Source organism: Halichoeres trimaculatus, unplaced genomic scaffold (genome assembly GCF_033239565.1).
Source record: "Halichoeres trimaculatus isolate MK-OKI-2021-1 unplaced genomic scaffold, fHalTri1.1 fHalTri1_scaffold_19, whole genome shotgun sequence".
In the NCBI taxonomy this organism is placed as follows: Eukaryota; Metazoa; Chordata; class Actinopteri; order Labriformes; family Labridae; genus Halichoeres; species Halichoeres trimaculatus.
The window spans coordinates 24641193-24653563 of NW_027437197.1; the positions used below are offsets into that span (position 1 = coordinate 24641193).

At 39.8% G+C, this 12371-nt stretch overlaps 1 protein-coding gene across 1 annotated transcript in view; it reads left to right on the forward strand.

The window, feature by feature from the left end:
• The first annotated feature begins 785 nt into the window (after window positions 1-785).
• The window catches only part of htr1fa (5-hydroxytryptamine (serotonin) receptor 1Fa), a 54336-nt gene continuing 42750 nt past the window's right edge, over window positions 786-12371 (forward strand). The window contains exon 1 of the mRNA XM_074694869.1: window positions 786-917. The gene's annotated coding sequence lies outside the window, so the exon portion shown is untranslated. The remainder of the gene's footprint in view (window positions 918-12371) is intronic.

Genomic DNA, 12371 nt, shown 5'->3' on the forward strand with positions numbered 1-12371 from the left:
TGTGCTGCCAGGAGAAATGCAGCCGCTCTTGGGGGGGGTAAGTGATGATTCTTTTGACCAATCAACAGTCTGCAGTGTTGTAGCTCCACCTTCGGAGAGCGGCTCAGTTCAGTCTCACACCCATACAAAAAAGTCCCAAAAAGTGGACAGCTCGTCTCGGTTATTTGGGGATCTGTCTCGGGATAAGTCAGTGGAAACGCCACAAAATGTGTGCCGTACCGAGACGAACCAAACCAAACTGGTCTGCTTGGTGGAAACGGGGCTTTAGATAAATCCAGTCCTGCTTGACCCAATCGCGAAATTAAGAAGTAGCAATTTAAAACAACCTGTAATCTGTCATATTGTTGCTGATAATCTCATTTTTAAGTGTGGATTAGGATCAGGCATGTATCTAAAAGGGAAACTTAAACAAGACCACTTAAAAACTCCTCCCAGCCCCTTTCAAGTGTTTTTTTTTTTTTGTTTTTGTTTTTTTAAGGCTCGACAATAATGACAACAGAGATATTTCGCCCCTTTAAAGACATCTTTTATGAGGCCCCAGGAAGAACAGATGAAACTCATATTGAACCACAGACATGTGAACCACCTTTAACTGATCAGGTATTAGGGAAAATGCCACTTTGTTGCAGAAACCGTTTGTCTCCTTATTAGCCCTGGTTACTGGAGGGCTGTTATTACTCTTATCTTGTCTTCACACCTCCTCCTCCTCCTTACTGACGCACCTCTCTGAGCTCTGTCTATGGCTGAGGAGCGCGCGCTCCCGTCCCCGCGCGCGCCTCCCCCTCGGTCGGTCGACACAGTCGGCGGGTGTCGGCGTGAACGTCGCTGAGCTCTGAATGGACACTAATAGGGAATGTAATATTCTTCTGCCACCGCCTGCTTTCTTCTGTCATTTAATCTCCGCAACGGAAGCCGGGGTGAGTTACAATTCAAGAGATTGTGTGTTTGTTGTTGAGGGACGGGCTTGTCATGCAGTTTGTGAATTCATGGAGCGAAATTGAGAAGTAGTTTGCAGACCTGCGATTCATGTGGTATGTGCACACTGGGTTTAATTGATATGACATAATTTGTTTGTTCATCCTAATTGGCTTTTACAAATTGCTCTCATCATGGCAGTCTGTGCGTATTGCATAACCTTTTTGTGCTGACTTTGCCTTCACACTGAGCAAACTATTTTCATGAATATTATAATAAAGTCTGAGCTGGACGTTCCTGTTGACTTAGTGCATCGTGCCAGTTGTATACGACTATTTTTAATTCCTTGTAGAGTTGATGAGAGCCAATCACAGTTGTTTTGTCTAAGGAATTAAAAACACTGATTCCTGAACATAATGATCCAGGCTGATCCAGGCTGAATTAAATTATGTAAGAGAAACAAACAGAGGGGAGAAAAAAGAGAGGAAAACAATTTCCTTGCCAGGGGTATAGAGTAAATTGTATTGACTGACTACTGCCAGGATATTTCCAAGCCTGGTTCAGAGGGACGGAGTAATGATGAGAAGATTTCTCTCTGGAGGGTTGATCTGAAAGCAAATGCTCTCTAGTGGTTGTGTGTGTGTGTGCTTGTGAGCATCTAGTATTTTCCACATGCAGTATCTACACAATAAGTGGTAAGCGTTTGGTGAAGACTTCTGTAAAAGTAAGGAAAATGCACTCTGAAGACCTCCTGTATGCACCTGGGACTGACTGCTGCAATGAAATGATTTTTTTTGACCAGTGGGTCCCTTTAGGATCAATTTATGGACAATGAAAGCCTCAACTGAACATGAAGTGTAGTAAATCAGGAGAGCATGTGCTGTGGAAGTCAGATCACACTGAATTTTCTTTTCTTTTTTTTTATTTTTCAAGAGTGGGTTGGTGAGATAGTGTGACTGTGAAGGATTCACCGGTGAGTGACTTGCAGAATTTTATGAACATTTAAGAGGCTGCAAAACATCTGTCTCAGTGTGTGTGTGTTTACAAATCCTACTACCAGATGAAAGCATTAAAACGGGATCATTTTGCATTTTCTGGATTAGATTTATTTAAATAATTTGGCTTTTTAAAAGTAAAATAGCAAATGTCTGCAATTCTTGTTCTTGGCACATAGCAGAAATATTCAAATCCAGATTCAGAAAGGTTACAAAAAAAAAAAAAAAGGTGCTGGTGTCAGAATACAAACTCTGATTTTCTGCATGAAGCACCATTGCTCCAACCCCCACACATTCAAGGAATCAGTGATTCTTGGACTTAACCCTGGTAATATATGTGGACAAGGCTGCCATTCCGATCCATACATGACCACACAGCAGATAGCGGACTGAATTTAATTTATGTCTAATCAAGCCAACATTTTTCCTGCTGGGAGCACAAGTCATTTAATGTTTTGAATTATTGAAGATGGGTCCACGCTAGGAAACACATTTACTCATGGTAGTTAATTACAGTGAGGGCGTTATCTTGGAGGGAAATATAATGGACACCAGAGAGGAGTAGCAGAGTCAAACCAAGGACATGTAGTGGCCGCTGATGATATGAGGCCATCCTTTAGCACCCTGCCAAGAGGACTCTAATGTGGGAATGAACCAATCACATGCTTCCTCTAATGATGCTGAAACTGAAACCCTGGCTCTGACCTGTGCAGGGTCCTGATCTGATTCCAGGAGGTTTTATTCAGCGCAGGTCCAACAGTGAAGGATAATTTTTTTGATTTTTAACACCAGACAGGATCGACACATGACCTCTAAGTGAAGATTGGAGATTCAGTGCCAATACTAATCTGTCATTGATATTCAAGCCACATTAGGGGACAGTTGTAGAGGACATACTTAACATACTAGAAGCTGTTGGTCTCTACTGTGTCACATGTATCTAATCTCCCTATTTGTATTTAAATTTCCTGATAATCCTTTTCTCTCTGTGCTCTTACCTGACTCTACAAGCAGCTTATTTCTTTTAGGGCAGAGGTATCAAACTGATTTTAATTTGAGGGCCACAAACAGCTTAATTTGATCTCAAGAGGGCCAGACCAGTAAAATCATTGCACCCATAAATAACAACAAATCCAAGGTTTTCCCTTTTATTTAAAGAGCAACACGTATATAAATTCTTTATAATTAATGAAGTATTCTATCACACAATAATCCTTGTCAGGCTAATGTTGGCTAAAGTTTGTCACTTCCTCGTGTACACGACTTACAGCCTTCAGCGCACATGTTTTTATAAACTCCTCTTCATGGTACGCTCTGATGCTAATGTTAGCATTTAGGTAGCTGACTTTCATTGCTGCATACTTGGCTGCCACTTTAACGCGTTAATTAGATTAATTGAGTACACTGCAAATTAATGCATTATAAAAATTAATGCAATTAGGGATGCACGATATTGGATTTTTGCCAATATCCGATATGCCGATATATAGAAACCCCTTTTGGCAGATACCAATACCAATACTGATAATCACAAGTTTTGTTTGTTTTTTTCACTGTAAAGAAAGCTAAGTCTATCCTGTACTGGAATTTATATGTTACTCTTATTATGACAGTCTTATTTGTTTAAGAAACACACGTAAAACAAGACAAAAATAAATGATTTTACCATAAATAAGAAATGTATTATTTTTTCAAACTCAAGACATTCAGTATTGAAATACAGAAAAATAATTTCGTTAGATCACATGAACTTTAAATGTACAATGCATTTTTAAACATAACCAAGTTGCATTTGATTATTTTAGAGCTACTGTAACAACCTGGTGACAGACACAGAGCTCTGCTGTGCAAATAAATGAAGTGCTACATTTTATTTAAGGAGCTTATTTTTCAGATGGAAAATAATAATAATCCTAACTGAATAGCACCTTATCGGTTGTGCTTATCGACAGAAATGTTCATATCTGCCGATACCGATAAACGTGATTTTAAGCTTTTATCAGCCGATACCGATATTGTGCCGATAATATTGTGCATCCCTACATGCAATTAAACCATTGGCTACAAGCGCATCTTGAACAATCTTTCAAGACACAAATGATATTGTCTCTGACTATGTAAACACCAAAACTACCTAAGAAGAGTGGACCCTCCTCTTCCATGTCTCTCTTCCTGTTTTTGATTTAAAAAAAAAAAAAAAAAAACAGACAAAACACACTTTTTTTGATTGCGTTCATCTCAAACGCTCCATCCTTTGATCCTCTCCATGATCTCTGTCGTCTTTTCTCACGATGGCGCCGCTCCTTCTCTCTGAACGACTGCAACACATCCTCAGTTGGAGCTTGAGCTGCCTGAACTTTTCCAACTTGCAGCGTCTGCTATGTCTCTGTCATCTCACATCTTCTCCTCATATCCATGCTGAGCTCTCATCCAAAGAGCACACTGCTCTCACCCACGGTAGTTTACGAGCATGATTTTGATTGTCAAGCTCCTCCAGACTCCGCCTCGCCCTGCTGAAAAACACAATTTACCTCTATAGACGTCAATGGCAGCAAACTCGGACATTTTAATATTGGCCAGTTAAAAAAAAAAAAAGTGGATTTACAAATCTTCTCTTCTTCGTGTATTCATTTGATTAGTCATGGACTATAATTTTGTAATGTCCTAGAATTCTAATTCTTTATTTGGGGACCTTAAGCAGATATGAGATTAAAATGTGATTAATTACAAATCATGTAATTAATTGGATTAATTTTTTGATCGCCTGACAGCACTACTGCATACACACTAAGCACACACGTTTCCCATTTCATCTCTGAATTCATTACATGGGCCAGAGAAGACCACCTGGTTGGCCGGTTTTGGCCCTCGGGCCGTATGTTTGACACCCCTGCTTTAGGGGGTCATTAAACATTCATAGCTCTTAAAATGGCACATTAGATATTAGTCAATTACCAATAACTATAATTGTCCTTTTTTCTGAGAAGGACACTGTAAGTTTGAATCTTGCTTCTTTGCTACTTTCGTGTATGTGTATTTACATATTCATGAAATGTAAGCTGTTTCCTGTAAAATGGGAAAAAAATGCACAGAACAATCAATATGAACTGAGAGTAAAGCAGAAAACAAGCAATTACAACGACCACAACATTAACCAGATTATACAGAACCTCTTATCATTAACAAATGGAAAACAAAACAAAAAAAGCAAGGGTGCCATGGTAAAACACATGTCAAGCATTTATAAAAGCTCTCCACTCCACATATTGTCCCAGAGTGCTTTTCAGGAGTGCAGAGCCCTTTTTCAATATGCACTTCTGAACTTATTTGGACATTATCTGGAAGAGCTGCAGGCAACAACAAAAATGTCCAAATCATTTGAACCAGTTATTAAAACAATGTAGGAGCAGGGCAGGAAACAGTCCAGAGCATTTACTCAAAGGGAGTGGGACTGTTAAAACGTGGAAAACGAGGAACAGAGTGGATCGGCTTTACACTTAAATTAAACTCAGATATGTGTGAATTACCCTTTCCTTTATATTAAAGATCAACGCTGTCAGGAGTATCCATGGGAAAATAAGAGAGGAGGACCCAAAGAACTCAAAGTCCAAAAATTCAAAACCAAAAACTCCAGAAAACTTACACAAGAAACCAAAGTATAACCAAGATAGTCAAAATACACAAGAAAATCCAAACTCCAGAAATACACAAAACAAACCTGAAACCAAACTCAAATTATCTGTTGGAGTTAAAGTGAAGACTTCTTGCACTCAGATTGTTTAGAAGTTGTTGCAGCCAACGGGCTGACGAGTCACCATGTGAAAGTTAACAGCTACTCTGAGGCCTCATATGCAGCATTATGGCTGTTACCATATCAGTTAAACTGAGCCCAGAGTGTCTTTACTTGGCTTAGTTATCTTAATTAACCAGTACCCATAAGAAGGTTTGGGAATTAGCGCTGTAGCCTTACAGCAAAGCGATTCCTTTCTATAAATCTCTGCCCAGGCAGGTTGGTGTCCTCACAGCCCAAAGATGTTCACATCAGGTAAATTAATGACTCTAAATCCCCCTCAGGTGTTACGTGCATCCACGTAACAGTCCAGTGATAGAACAGTGATTTTTCCAGGGTACACCCATCCGTCTACTCACTGACTGCTGGGGTAGGCTCCACCCTCCAGTCATGGATGGGATGGGATATATGGCTTTAGTTATTTATACAATCATAATAGAGTCTGCATAACAATGACGTGATGTGAGGTATATAAATGTTAATATAATTGCAAATGAGCTACTACTTGGAGTTTCTATGTTTGTTTTTACAAAATATCATTATGTGCTGTGGTACGGCTGGCCCCACTGACATTTATAAAAAGGGGCACACACAAAGAAATTGAATTATTGTATTTTATTTGATGGAAATTAAACAGAAAAATAAATAAACAAATAAAATACACTGGTTAGCTTATAGCTAGCTTGACCTTCATACTGCATCAAAATTAGGGATAGGAATATGATCTAATTCCTTAATTTCATTACTCTAAATATCAAATAAAAAGGCACTTGCAGATTATTGTTATCATTTTCTTGAACCATAAATAAAAATAGGATCACGGGACATGGACCCCTAGACCATAATTATAGTCATTAATCTTTTCAACTCTCATAGATGTCGTTCTCTATGGCGGTGGCTTGTACTCCAGCTAGACAAACGCCATCAGCTTTCTTCATCCCCACCATAAAACAGAACGGGAGAATATCTCCAGCCACCATTTTGATTATTAGTAGGCTGACCTTCACTGCTCTGGTTTCATCAGGACCGGATTGATTTACGATACGTCAAAGTCTCTATGACAACACCTGATGAAGTTTAGTAGAGAGAAGAGAAATCTGTGTTATTCTCTGCTGAAAACGATTTCTGTGATTAATTGTGTAGTGATGGTGGACACTGGAGCCTAACTGTCAGACAGAAAAAGGACAGAAGAGCAGAAGAGAGATAAACAGGAGAGAGATAGTAGGGTTAGGACGATAAGCTATTCTCGTGCGTTTTTTTTTTGTTTTGTTTTTTTTTTTTAAATTTAAACTGCAATTTTTCTATGTTCCAGATTTTTGCGATTTTTAGTTCACTTTTTTACCACTGGGTCTGACGCCTGGACCTTATGTATAGGTGTGTGCATGCTCATATACTCACTCAGACAAACATCGTGCAGCTTGGAGTCCTTCAGAAGTTATTTAGATCCAACCAATTTTAGCCGCACTTAGCGGGGGCCACGGCAAGGGAGCTTCAGCGCGGGACATAATCTCTGCAAAATCGCTCATTTCGGCTATATTTCTTCATCCATCGCCAGTGTTATCATAAAGTCAGCTCGTCTACCATCATCAGACTACGACTTCGAGTTTGACGGTTGTCCTTACCGGTTTGAGCCTGAGTACACGGACGAGGAGCTTCATGAAAGAAGGATGCAGAGGAAGAGAGACGAAGAGCTGGCTCGAGAACAACTAACAGGAGCACGTCCACGACTCAATGCCAACTGGTGGTGCGCTTGTGGACAGTGTTCGCCTATGGCAACAGAAGAGGAGTGTGTTTGTGACAACGATGGATAGCAATGGATGAAAAATATTGCCGAAATGAGCGATTTTGCAGAGATTATGTCCCGCGCTGAAGCTCCCTTGCCGTGGCCCCCACTAAGTGCGGCTAAAATCAGCTGGATCTAAATAACTCCTGAAGGACTCCAAGCTGCACGATGTTTGTCTGAGTGAGTATATGAGCATGCACACATCTATAAATAAGGTCCAGGTGTCAAAAAAACGGAGTTGCCCTTTAAATGTTGATGATATACTCTATAGGTTACAGTATGTCATGAGCCATATTTTCCCATAAAATGCTTATCACATGAGTAAATGAGCAACATTTCACCCTCTGCTGGAGAAAAGTGGAAATTTTTTCCAATCCACTTTATAAACAAAGACTGAAATTAAGAAATTGGGTTTGGAAAAAGAAAAAAGTTTTTTTGCGACAAAGAATCCCAATTTCGATAATGTCAAACATAATAATCCCGATATATTGATTTTGGTTTTTTTTTTTTTTCTTCCACCCCTAAGAGATAAAGCATGAGCTAAAGGCTAACACAGGAGCTAGACTGTTTGTGCTCATGTTGATTCCAACCCACAGTCAGCAGTTATTCTGCAGTGGTCTGTTCAAACTTGAGAGTCTATCAATAAAATGAAGAGTGAGGTTACTTTAGCTCTGATTGGTAGATGACTGGCAGGACATAACCAGGATTCACTAACGTTACAGATTACAGACATGTCTTAGAGCACTGGGCTGACAGCTGAGCTAAGTATAAACAGCTACTAAACTACATACAAACTGACAGTGTTTACTTGTTGTCACGTTTCAAACTGTTGTACTACAAAGGGGTTTTTAAATACCTTAACTCATTGCATTGTATCCGGTAAAAAGTACAAAAGAGTTAAGAGTTTTATCATAGTCTCAGCCCCCCCACCCATCCCATGTCTGACTGCAGCCACATCTGATTGTTCCACTTGCTACCCGCCACAGGTAAGGTGTGATTATTATTTTTGATAGATTAAGAGTTGGTATCTCCTGTTGTTTGTGTCTTATATGAAAGAACAATTCCCAGAAATAACTTCACATGTATCCAAGCAACTTGATTAAAATTGGACCATATTTGACCCAGGTAGCCCCAAGGTAGCTGAAACTGCAAATTTAGTATTTAAAAAGTGTTTTGGAAAATGACAATAATATCCTCCCCAGAACACCAAAAAGTCTCTCATTAGAGGAAAGAAATCTCAAAAGACAGTTTGTTGGCAACTTTTTAGCATTAAGCTCTAAAGAGGCTGGAGAGAGGGGAGCTTTATGCCTCTGCTGAATCATCTGTTAACAGGGTATTAGGGGATCACAAAGTGAATTTGACAGCTGAATTATAACCAGTGGCAGCAAAGCAGCACAGAGGAACTTGTTGAAAAGCCAGCATGCAGGTAGCAAACATAAACTGTTGCTTGGTTTAACAGTGATATTTAACCACTGCTTTAATGTGCAGGAGCAGTTTGCTCAGCTGAATTTGTTTTGTTTAGCCGTGTTGATCTCAGCGGGGAAGTGAGGCTTTATTGATCTGGAAGAACACTTTGTTCAAATGTTAAAAGCGTATAATATCTGCCGTTTTATATAGCTGCTACATGAGCCACCAACACAGCTCGATATATTTAATTAGACCTGCTGTTTTTGTTTTTAGTCTGCTTCTGCTCGTGCCACCGGAAGGTGTTTGCACTTATGATAATCCTAAAAAAACAACCTCCAAGTAGAGGAGGACCTCATGTCCTTTGAGTGAATGAGAGAGTTTGTTTGCCCGTACTTGCTCCTAAATTACAGTTTGTCCTTTCCAGTGACAGACCTGTCTTTACCATATAACATAATTTCATTAGGCCAAAAGCACTTTCTGAGGCTTTTATGATCCTACCCCATAAATTAGATTGACAAGACAAACATTTCTTTCTGGAAATTTTGGCTCCTTCAGCTTCTGCCGTGGATTTCCTTGAGGTCTTGCTGCATGGCTCTTGGTGCTTTTGTGTTTGCACCTGGAAACCAGCACAGCCCTAATTGATAAGTGGCATCCATCATTTTGCTGATATGTCACAGACATAGGAGCAGAGGTCGTGTTAACCAATTTTTCTTCATCTTTGATGAAGTTTAGGAGCCATGATGGAAAAATCTGAAGGTTGTTCATCATTTTGATGGATTAGGAACCTCGAGAGTGATGGAGTCCATCACATGCTTACATTAATCACATGCAGCTCATACAGTCCACCCATTGTCCAGTTGGTGAGCATAATGAAGTAGGTATAATGTTGTCACGTTGTCACAGATGTTGCTGACGGCACATTTAAAAATCTATGGAGTTGATGCATTGGGGCGCATCTGTAACCACTACGACTCTGAGACCGCCTCTCTAATACATATGAACCACATGCTTAAGGATTTCCTCCCAGTGAAGCAGGTTCTAGCAGGATCTGGAAACCCGTCTTTCTAAGAGTCACGCCGACTATTTATCACTTCCCTGGGGAAAATGTTTCCTGACTCTAAAACGCTCACTGAAGCAGCAGTGGTCATTCCAGTCTGTAGTGTGGCAGCAGAACGGGGCGGGGGGACTGACTGAAAAAGCCGGCTGAGGCAAAGTCACATAACTTGATGCTGATCTCCTCTGCTGCTTTTTTGCTTGATTACTCCCAAAACAAGCATCCACTTTAAGCCTACGCACCCCAGGAGAAAATTTTAAACTCAGGTGAATGGAATACAAAAAAGGGATGGCAAAACACTTGATTCTAAACTTATCTTGAAAACAGTTCTGAGTTTTTTTTTTCAGTTTCAAGGGGCTGGGGGAAGTTTCATTGATCTTGAAAAAGTCTACTTTTTTTAAATATGCCTGATTGTAATCCACACTTTAAAATGAGATTATCAGCATCAATATTACAGGTTACAGGTAATTTCTTGGCTTTCAGATCAGGTTGAGCAAGACCAGATTGGTTTACGGCACATCTAGGTCTCTATGACAACATCACGCCGACTGACGCAGTTAAGAAGTGAGAAGAGACATCGGTGTTCTTCTCTGCTGAAAATGATTTCTGTGATTAATTTTGCCTACAAAGCCTATAGATATGTTGAAGTACCGGGCTGACGATAGCACTACATATAGCCGGCTACTATAACGTTTGCTTGTTATCACGTTTCAAACCGCATGGCTATGAAACTGCACTGATAAATCCCTAACCTAGGGATGGGTACCTTTCACATTTGAAACGATACGGTACCAATTCCCGGTACCTGGCAGTCGGTATCAATACGGTACCAATTTTTGGTACTTTTGTGTGCATAAATGGAAAAAAAAAATTGTTTAATAATAAAATGTAAATTATTTTTATTTAACATATTTATTATTTAATATATAACCCTGTAATGCTGTGCTTATGTCCAATATGGGAAATCACCTACTCCTCCACTTCCTTACAGTCACAAGTTTGCATTTAGGTACCTAAACATGGTACCTTTTGATTTAACATGACTCGGTACCCGGTACTTTTGACTGAATTCGGTCGGTACCTATAAAAGTACCTAATTCGGTACCCATCCCTACCCTTACCTAAGTGCATCTTATCTAGTAAAAAGTTGACTTGAATAAAGAAAGTTTGTATTCATCAGATCTCCATTTAATTCCAAAACAAACGCATGCCTCGCCAAAAGTCATCGTGGTGGTGAGGCAGTCCAATTAAAACAGATCCTCCTCAGAGCATCTTTAATTGGAATTAGCACATTTGGCCTGCTGGGAGAGGGTTTTTTTTTTTTTTTATTATTTTTTTTTTTTACAAACTTCTAGACAGCAGGGTCAGTGTCATTATTCTTGTTTTCAACTATTTGTCTATTTTATTTTTTTTATTCAATAATTTCTCTTTCTGCCCAATAAGCAATATAATTGCCCTGCATATTAATGATGCAAGTTGTATCTGAGTTACGTTTGTGATGACATGCTAAAATACAGAATTCATATCTAATAGGTCTCATCATTGATTTTTTAATTGAAGGATCATTGCTCCTTTTGACAGAATTTTAACAACCTTGTCTGTCAAATATCTAGGGCAATGTCTGCACTGGAGCATCCACCAGAATATGTCTCTACAAATCTCACCTGGTCATGTCAGTGACTGAAACAAAGCCTTTGAACTTCCTCCATTTACCTCATGTGTCTGTAAGCCCTTCCATTTCTGAAATTAATAGCACAAACGGTTGTCAGCTACCTTGAAAGGCCCAAAGACTTCAGGAATTAATGTTTAATTATTTGTCACCAACCCATGACAGATGAGAATTCAAATTATACATTCTCCTGCCATCACGAGCTGCCAAAAGTATGCAAATGTGAGGAAGCTTTCATTGTTTTCTTCACGGATCTTTGAAGATATTTGAGAGGTCTTCAAAACCAATAGGATAGAACAAACATACCAACACCGCTGCAGAGACTGGAGCGTGATGATGAGTCTGTGTGACATGGAACACACACACTTGCAGTAACAGAATAAGGGAGGCTGTATTTGCATTGTTTCTGTTTTTGCTGAGATTTGCCGAGTACTTCCACCACCACGCTGTGTGACAGCTTTGCTGCAGTTTTGCTCAGTGCTCCCTCGCCCTCCCTTGTTAACACCCACCATCTGCATTTTCAAATTCCAGCAAAGAGAACATGGACTTCCTTCTTTAAAAACAGAATCAGAGGTTTCCTCTTTAACGATGAGCTTCTTCTCGTCCATGTCGCCATCAGCTGCCTCTGAAAACCTCTGACCTGTTGCCTGCTCCAGGCCTGGCTCTGCACATGCTGACGCTTAGTTAAGTGAAACACCATCCTCTAGTTTCTTCTTTGTTGTTTCTGATTTCCTGTCCCTGCTCTTTCTCTTTCTGGC